The sequence below is a fragment of the Morus notabilis genome, unplaced genomic scaffold (genome assembly GCF_000414095.1).
Source record: "Morus notabilis unplaced genomic scaffold, ASM41409v2 Scaffold670, whole genome shotgun sequence".
Classification (NCBI taxonomy): Eukaryota; Viridiplantae; Streptophyta; class Magnoliopsida; order Rosales; family Moraceae; genus Morus; species Morus notabilis.
In genome coordinates this window covers 68,089-76,891 of record NW_010364187.1, presented here as the reverse complement: position 1 = coordinate 76,891, position 8,803 = coordinate 68,089, and the positions used below count along the sequence as shown (strand labels likewise).

At 30.6% G+C, this 8,803-nt stretch overlaps 1 pseudogene; it reads left to right on the top strand.

Moving 5' to 3' along the window:
* Positions 1 to 7,566: 7,566 nt before the first annotated feature.
* LOC112093049 lies at positions 7,567 to 8,527 on the top strand (annotated as a pseudogene).
* The last annotated feature ends 276 nt before the right edge of the window (positions 8,528 to 8,803 follow it).

The following is an 8,803-nucleotide window of genomic DNA, read 5'->3' as shown; positions in this document are numbered from 1 at the left end:
AAACAGGGAAGTAATATTTATGTAGATAAGTTTTGAATGAAATAGGTATCCGATGAAAGAAAGAAGATCAGAATAGCCAACAAATGAACAAAAGATTGTGGTTAATTATTTTTAGTAAGAAAGTTGGACAAAAGAAGAATTCAACCAAGGAAAACATATTTAGAAACACCCTAAAATTGACTATAGTCACTGTTCTTCTATTAACAAAGCAGTTAGAAACAACATATATGAAATGAAGATATGTATATAGATGTCATCTAAGAGAAAGTCAAAGTAGTAGTCAATGTGACTAAAATTTACTAATGAAAGAGAGGAAAGAAAGAGGGAAAAGGGGAAAAAATTTATGAACAAAAGTTATAAAACAGAGACATCACATATCAATATCGCTAAAAGGAGGCAATATATTAAATATCAGGAGTAGATATTAAGCAATTCTGGATAACAGTTATTATACCTGAAACGCTATAAATATTCCTTTCAATGTGATATCCAAACCAACTAAATACAAACAAAACAAAAGAAACGATACCAAAATATCAAAACAAAGCAATAAATCGTTCATAATAAAGTAGGACATTAAATAATTAAGGCTGAAATATAGAAGGCAATAAAGTGGAAGCAAAAGAAAGAAAGATATACAGAATAAATCCATGTGTAACATCAGTTTTTGTAAATAAATCAAAACATAGTACTAACATCAACTAATAATATAATAAAATCAGCTGCAAACAGAAATTATAAAAGTAAAACAACATATGGATTAATACAATCACAGCAAATAAATATATTGAACATCAGGAACACATATTAAAGAGTTATGGGCAAGAATCATTAATAATACCAGGAACACTATAAATACTTCTTCGAGTATGAAGTGTCAGCCAACTAAATGTGAAGAAAGGATATAGAAATAGCATGATAAAACAGTAAAGGATGGATAATGAAGTACAGTAGTAAATGAGCGGGGGTAAGAGGCAGAAGAGAAAGAGTAAAGTGCAGGGAAAACAAACAGGAAAGTGCAGAATATACTCATAGGCAAGATCAGTTTTATAAATGAAGAGAAGAAAAACAATTAGCAAAAGTACATACCCTATAAAAGCCTCACACGTAAGAACAGAGCACCAGTTTCCAGAGGATACAAATTAATATTCATTAATCAAATGATAAGAGTGTTGTATTAATCCGGTAAAGAAAATAGAAGAAAATAAAGATTAAATAGTCCGGTAAAGAAAATAGAAGAAGGAAATAAAGATTAAATGGTAATCACTTCAGAAGAAGAAAAAGGCGGATAAAAGCAGGAAAAAACTGAAAAAATAATTTTTTTACTTCCCACGTATTTCGCCTATCTCAGACAATAAAGTAAAAAATTATCAATCCATTTAATAGCTCTGCAAGAAAATCAGCACAGATCATCAAGTTAAGCAGACAAATCAGCATGTTAAATAGTAAAGATCAGCAAATTAATAAATGCAAAAGAAGATATCCAGAGCAATCGATAGAAAGGAGCAAAATATCTATATTTTCTCAGCAAATGGTAGAGACAGCAAACATCGGAGAAAAAAGCTAATAAAAATGCCAAGAAATTTAATCCAAACGGTGACCAAACATAGTTATTAAAAACTGAGGAAAAAAATACTATAAGCAAAAAATGAAAAAAGCCATAAAACATGCATTTCAGCAATGGGGTGAAGGAAACCAAACTAGGATCGCGAATCAGCCCAATAAAGAAGCAGCGAAGAAGAATGCAAAAAGCCTGCATGAAAACCAGATTCAAAAGAAAAAATTTCCATCAAAATCGCAGAAAACTCCCGAACAAAATCAACAACCAACAACCGAGTAATGGAGAAGAAAGAACAAACAAAAGCCCCTAATATTGATGAAAATCAAATAAAACAATCGGAGCATATTGAAACACCGAAAAACAGGGCTAAGGGTTTCAAAAAAAATCACCACAGCAAACTCCCAAACAAAATCAAAGAACGAACTACTGAACAACCGAAAATGAAGAACAAATAGAAGCCCCAATTTCCACCCAAATCAAATCAAAGAAGAGAAGGAAAGAATCGAGGATATGTAAGAGAACGAAACAAAAGAGGCACAAAGGATGGAACCATCGAGAAGAGCACAAGGCAGAAAGCCTCATTTGCGCGGAAAAGACCGCAAAACTAATCGCACCAAAAGGAAGAAATTAAGAGCTTGTTTTTTTGAGTAAAAAATTCAAAAAAAGTAACTTGAGTTACAATTTTATTCGAGTTCATGTTCTTTTAAGTTTAAATTTGAGTTTAAATTCGAGTTTATGACTAAAATTTGAGTTCAAGTTTCTCCTTCAACTCGAGTTCAGAAACTCGAACTCAAATTAATGAACAGTATTTTTTCTATTATTAAAAAGGCTATAACTTTTTCGTTTTAATTTTGATTGAGATGATTTTTTTTTCTATGCGTTGACAATGAAAAGATGAATAAAACCCGACCCATATACCCTATTAAAATTTTTCATCAGCATTGAGTTTTTTTTTAAAATACTATCTAAATACAAATTCAAGTTTTGACTCACTTAAACACAAACTCAAAAAGATTCTTATCTCAAACCATAACTCAAATGTACACAACCAAACACAAACTTAAGTTACAAGTTCAAGTCAAGTTATAACTTAAATTCAACTCAAGAATTATACTCAAGTTAAACTCTAAAAAAACAAGCCCTTAATAAGCAAAGGCAATTCAGGAATGTTTTTTTTGCCACTGTTCATTACAAGGAATAGTGATTTCCTTCCTCTCTTTTAGTATATACAAGTCAGTATTCTGCGCGTTGCTGCGGAGTATATTATTGTATTATATGATAGTTGTATTTAAAATATATTTTTACATATACGTGTATTATACATTATTGTATTAAATATATTTACACACACATATAGTCTTATTATTTATAATATATATATATACAGATTGTACAAAATAAAATACAATGTTGTTGTGATTCTTGAGCATTTCATTTCTTTCATGTGCAAATATAAAAATGAGAAAATTGGTTGTAAATATAAGTGTTAAGAAAAATAAAGATGAACTAAATTTTTTATAAAGAAAGACATTAAATTGTAGTAAGACTTAGAATAATGTATAAATAGCAAATGTTAGTCAATCAAATAAGAATAAGAGTGAATAGCCGGGAGTGGATTGGATGAAAAAAAGAGTAAAACGCAGGGAAAACAACCAGAAAAGTACAAAATAAAATCATATACAAAACCCGAGAAGAACCTTAAGTAATTGGATACAAATCTAGCAATATACACGGCTGCCATCTATATTATTAAAGAGTTTATGCCATAAGTAAGAAAATTTAGTATATATTTGGTTCAGGCACGGCTGTCATCTATATTATTAAGGAGTTTATGCCATAAATAAGAAAATTTAGTATATATTTGGTTCAGGTTATTCATTTGTTGTGAAGAATATATACCATAAGTAATTGAAACGAAATATGGCAATATACATGGCTATCAGCTACATTATTAAGGAGTTTATGCTATAAGTAAGAAAAAATAGTATAGCTTACAATAGCAATATACAGTATTATACATATACTAAGGAAAAGGAAAGATTTCAGTGTTCACTAAAAAAATCAGAAAGATATATAAGTTAAAACCATAACTTTAGCCGAGAGTAACTTTAGCCGAGAGTGGACTGGATTGAAAAAAGAGGGAAACACAGGGAAAACAAACAGAAAAGTATAAAATAAAATCATATACAGAACCCCAGAAGAAAAAATATAGGAATAAATGACAGAGCAATATAAAAAAGAATAAGAATCAAACAGTTTGTGGAATATACCTAGTTACACTAATATATCATATACATAAATTAAATCAGTGTACAGAAAAAAATGCTTTATATTATACTGTAAATTGAGTAGAGATTATAAATATGTGAAGAAACATTTAGGAAAACATAAGATTATATATAAATATTTGGTTCAGGTTATAATCATTTATTGTTAAGAACATATACCTTAAGTAATTGGATACAAATTTAGCAATATACACAACTGCCATCTATATTATTAAGGAGTTTATGCCATAAGTAAGAAAATTTAGTATACATTTGGTTAAGGTTATATTCATTTGTTGTGAAGAATATATAACATAAGTAATTGAAATAAAATCTGGCAATATACATGGCTACCAACTACATTATTAAGGAGTTTATGCTATTAGTAAGAAAAATTAGTATAGCTTAGAATAACAATATACAATATTATACATATAGTAAGGAAAAGGAAAGATTTCAGTGTTCACTAAAAAAAGCAAAAAGAAATAAGTTAAAATCATAACATTTAAAGTTATAGTAAAAGTAAAACGAAAGACAAAATAAAATATATTGGCATAACTCTAAAATAATAAGGGCAACATCAATGATAGGCATATCTGTAATAACAATTACTCGGCACATGTTAACAACAAATGATATATAACATTATCATAACTGGAGAAGAATAAAATGTTTGGATATAAGAAACCGAGTTTTTGATAAAGGAAGGCATTATATTGTAATAAGATTTAGAACACTGTGTAAATATCAAATGTCAGTTAATAAATTAAGAATAGCAGTAAATGACCAAAAATACAGTGAAGAAGAAAAAGAGTAAACTGCAGAGGAAACAAACGGGAATGTACAAAATAGTATCATAGACAAAAGCAGTTTTTATAAATACAAATATATAGTAAAACTAAAATAAAAGACAAATTAAAATATATTGGCATAAGTCCAAAATAATAAGGGCAACATCAATGATAGCCATATCTGTAATAACAATTACCCGACACATATTAACAACAAATGAAATATAACATCATCATAACCAGAAGAGAATAAAATATTTGGATATAAAAAACTAAATTTTTGATAAAGAAAGACATTATATTTTAATAAGATTTAGAAAACTTTGTGAATATAAAATCTCAGTTAATCAAATTAGAATAGTAGTAAATGACTGAGAGTACAGTAGAGAAGAAAAAAAGTAAAGTACAGGATAAAATATTTCATATAACGAACAAACATAACATTATAAATTAATATTCTAAAACAAATCAACCAAAGTAAATTAAAAAAGTGAATACCTGATTCAACGAACCACGGGCAATAAGATAGATCAAAGAAAGCAACCAAAATTACTGAGCAGCAGAAATAGAGCAAAGGAATATAAAGGAGGCGGTAAGGTTAGTAAGAAATAGCTAGTATCATTAAGGTCTTTAAATAGTGAGAAAGCATAGAGAATAGAACATGATAGATAATATTAGCTGAAAGACGAAGACAAAGAAAGAGTAAAAAATTAACATACGATATATATACAAAAATTTACCAATGTTTTGCTTAGTCTCGGGTACGAATCCCTGCAAACAGAAAGCAATAGAAGTAATGATTAATTAACAATAGCTGTCACATTACATGAAGACCACCGCAAAATGTAACCATTAAATAATAGACAGTTATATTTTGGATACATATTATACAAAATGAAAAGATAAAAAATACAAGAGTAAAAGATTAACATAAATATTATTACATTTAGATCATGACAAATATTAGAGATTTGTTCAAATAAAGATATGATATTTAAAAAAATACGAAGAAATCAAAATATAGTAAAAAAAAAACAGGAATGAAAAAATAAATAACATGGGTAAACAAATTTAAAATTATGAAAAAAACAAAGTAAAATTTTTTTCACAAATATAACAGCCGAATAACAAATAAATTAAAAAAACATAAACAAAACAACAAAACCCAAAATACCCACAAAAATCATAAAAAGAAAACTGGGAAAAACGACTGTAAAAATGAACGAAAAATCGACAGCCAGAAAATCAACAAAGCTAAAACAAGCAAAGGAATATAATAAGGTGTAAAAACATAGATCTGAATTAAACGACCAAACAGCCAAAAAAAAGTGGATAAGAACATAGATCTGAAACAAATGACCAAATCCATGAAATCCATACAAAAATAATCAACCAAACTAAAGACGAAGATAACAAATGGCGCAAGGAAAGAGAAAAGGACCATGCATATACAACCAAAGAAAAAGAAAAAAATAAAACATAAACAACATCCAAAAATATATATGCAAAAAGAAAGAAGATGAAAAATGAATAAATCTGGTCCAGAAATGAAAAAAAAAAGACCTAAAAGGTTGCATAAAGAAGAAAGATGAGAAACAAAGAAATCTGGCCCAAAAATGGAAAAAAAATGAAGAGATCTAGAAGGATGCAGAAGGAAACAAACAGAAGGGAGAAAAGTAGATCCGGAAACGAAAAAAAAAGAAACACAGATCTAGAAGATCGTAGAAACCAACGAATGAAAAAGAAAAAAAAAACCACTCAATCTAAGTGTGCAAAAAAGAAAAATAAATCTAGAAGGTTGCAGAAGAAAATAAACGGAAGAAAGAAATGTTGCTGCATAAACAAAAAAAATAAAAACACATATGAAGAAGGTAAAATCGTAGAAACCAACAAACGAAAAAAAAAAGAAAAAGAAACTCATTCTGAGTGAAAAAAAGAGGTCTAGAAGGTTGCAGAACAAAACAAACAAAAGAGATAAATGCCTGTAGAAAGAAGGGAAGAAAAACAATTCAAAAAGCAACAAACGAAAAAAGGTAAAATAAAACACTCATTCTGAGTGTAAATGACCAAAACGGTCAGAACAAACAAAAACAAAAAAAGCTGAACGAAAGGGTAAGATAGTAAGTTTACATTCAAAAGGACATAACGGGAATAAAAAATTTATCAGAAGAAAAAAGCAAGGGTAAAATAGAAAAAATACTGTTCATTGCACTGTAGCATAAACAGTTAATCCCGTCCTCTCCTTTAGTATATGTATAAAATAATAATAATAATATGATTGGAAAAAAAAAGTTACATATTTTATTTAAAAATATATAGAGAAATATATATAATATAGAGTCTGTCTACACTTAACGAACAAAATTTCAGGTTCTAAATTCGGTGAGAGTACCGAGCTTTCGTAAAAGGTACCAGACATTCAGAACTATATTGTCATTTATTCACACGATGATCTTTGATTTTGCAGTCTTGTTATTTATTTTTTGATATTATTTTTTCTCTCTGTTGATAGTTCATATTTGCTTTTGATGTATGAATTCAATTGATGATTGTTTATGGCCGTAACTTCTGTACTTTCTAATTCTTTAATCACATCATTACAGCGGCAAATATGGTATTGTTTCTGCTTCAAATATGATATTCTTACTGTGGTTTTCACTTGTATTGTATCTTGCAATTGACTTGTTATACTCGTGTGCCCGTTAGAAATGTTGAAACCATCTGTTCCCCTTATGTCAATTTTCATTTCCTTTCCAATGATTGTGTTTTCTCAAGTTCTCGAGGAAAAAGTATTGTTCTTCATGGAAAAGGAACAAGTTCTTCCAGTTCTGAATTATTGACTTCCAATGTGTAAACGCATGGAAACTTTTCCTAATAAGCCAACAATTTTGTTTTGTTAGTTTTGGTGTAATCTATGTTCAATCAATTCGCCATTTCTAAATTTATGATGAAAAACAAGAGGACTTTTGTTTTTGCTCTCAGTCTCCATGTTCTTATTGCTTCTTCGCTTTATCAACTTCAACTTCTCGCAGCGGAAATGGGCTTCAAGTACAGTTTTTTGTTGGTTCTGGTTTTTCATTTAATTGGGAATATTTGACATATGAGGAGATATTTCATGCTTCCTAATTTCGTGAAGAGCTGAGGGGCTGCTCTTTTTTTTTTTTTTTTTTTTTTCTCTCATTCAGTGGACTTCATTTAGAGTGGATTGCCCAGTGCATAACCAGCCTCCACTTGTGATAATGGTGGGCAGTGACGGCCAATTTTCATACGGTGCTAACCTGTACCAGTCCAATCAGATGCCTGGTGACCCAGCTCTAGGATCAGTTGCATCAGTTGGAGCCATTCAGTCCGTCGGTTAGGCTGCTGGGGCTCAGCTTGCTCAGCACCAACTTGCGTATCAGCACATGCAGCAGCAGCTCCAAAATTTTTGGGCAAATCAGTTTCAATAAATGGATAAGGTAGACGATTTCATGAACCACAATGAATCAAGAAGAATATGAAAGCTGATGAGGACGTAAGGATGATCTGCTTGCGCGCCTGTCACATTTTCCGGGGCGTGTGAGATGTTCATTTTGGAATTTGACACTACAATCTTGGAATCACACTGAAGAGGACAGAAGGCGGATGCTACAAAAGACATATTGCTGAGTGATCACCAAAGCCCAAAACCGATATCTTTGACTTCTTGGTTGATATCGTCCTAGAAAGGATCTGAAAGACAAAGTGGTTGTGTTGATCCCAAAGAGGCACTGTGCCTGTCGGTAGGGCCTGCTGATACTCTCCCCCATTGTCGCCTTAGCAAGCTCCACAGGTGGGGGACTCCCGGGATGTTAATGGGCGAACCGATGATGGACATGGAAGTTGAGAAGTGCATGTTTGTTGTACTTTCATCTGTCACTGGTTTGTGACTAAAATCAGGATATAATATATACTTTACTAATTCAGAAACTGTCATTAATGGTTTCCCTGTGTGCATCTGTTTCTTGCAATTGAACCTCGTATTTCTCACCTGAAGTCTTGACTCTTGATATTCTTCTCTTTTACTGGCACAAAAATACTGCATTTGAATCGTTGATACTTCGAAAAGGAAACTGCCATTCGAGTTTTACCAGAAGTCCCAGTTAATAGATCCCGTGTATGAAAGCAACTGCAAAAGTCATTGGTGGCAGCTCACAATGACTTCC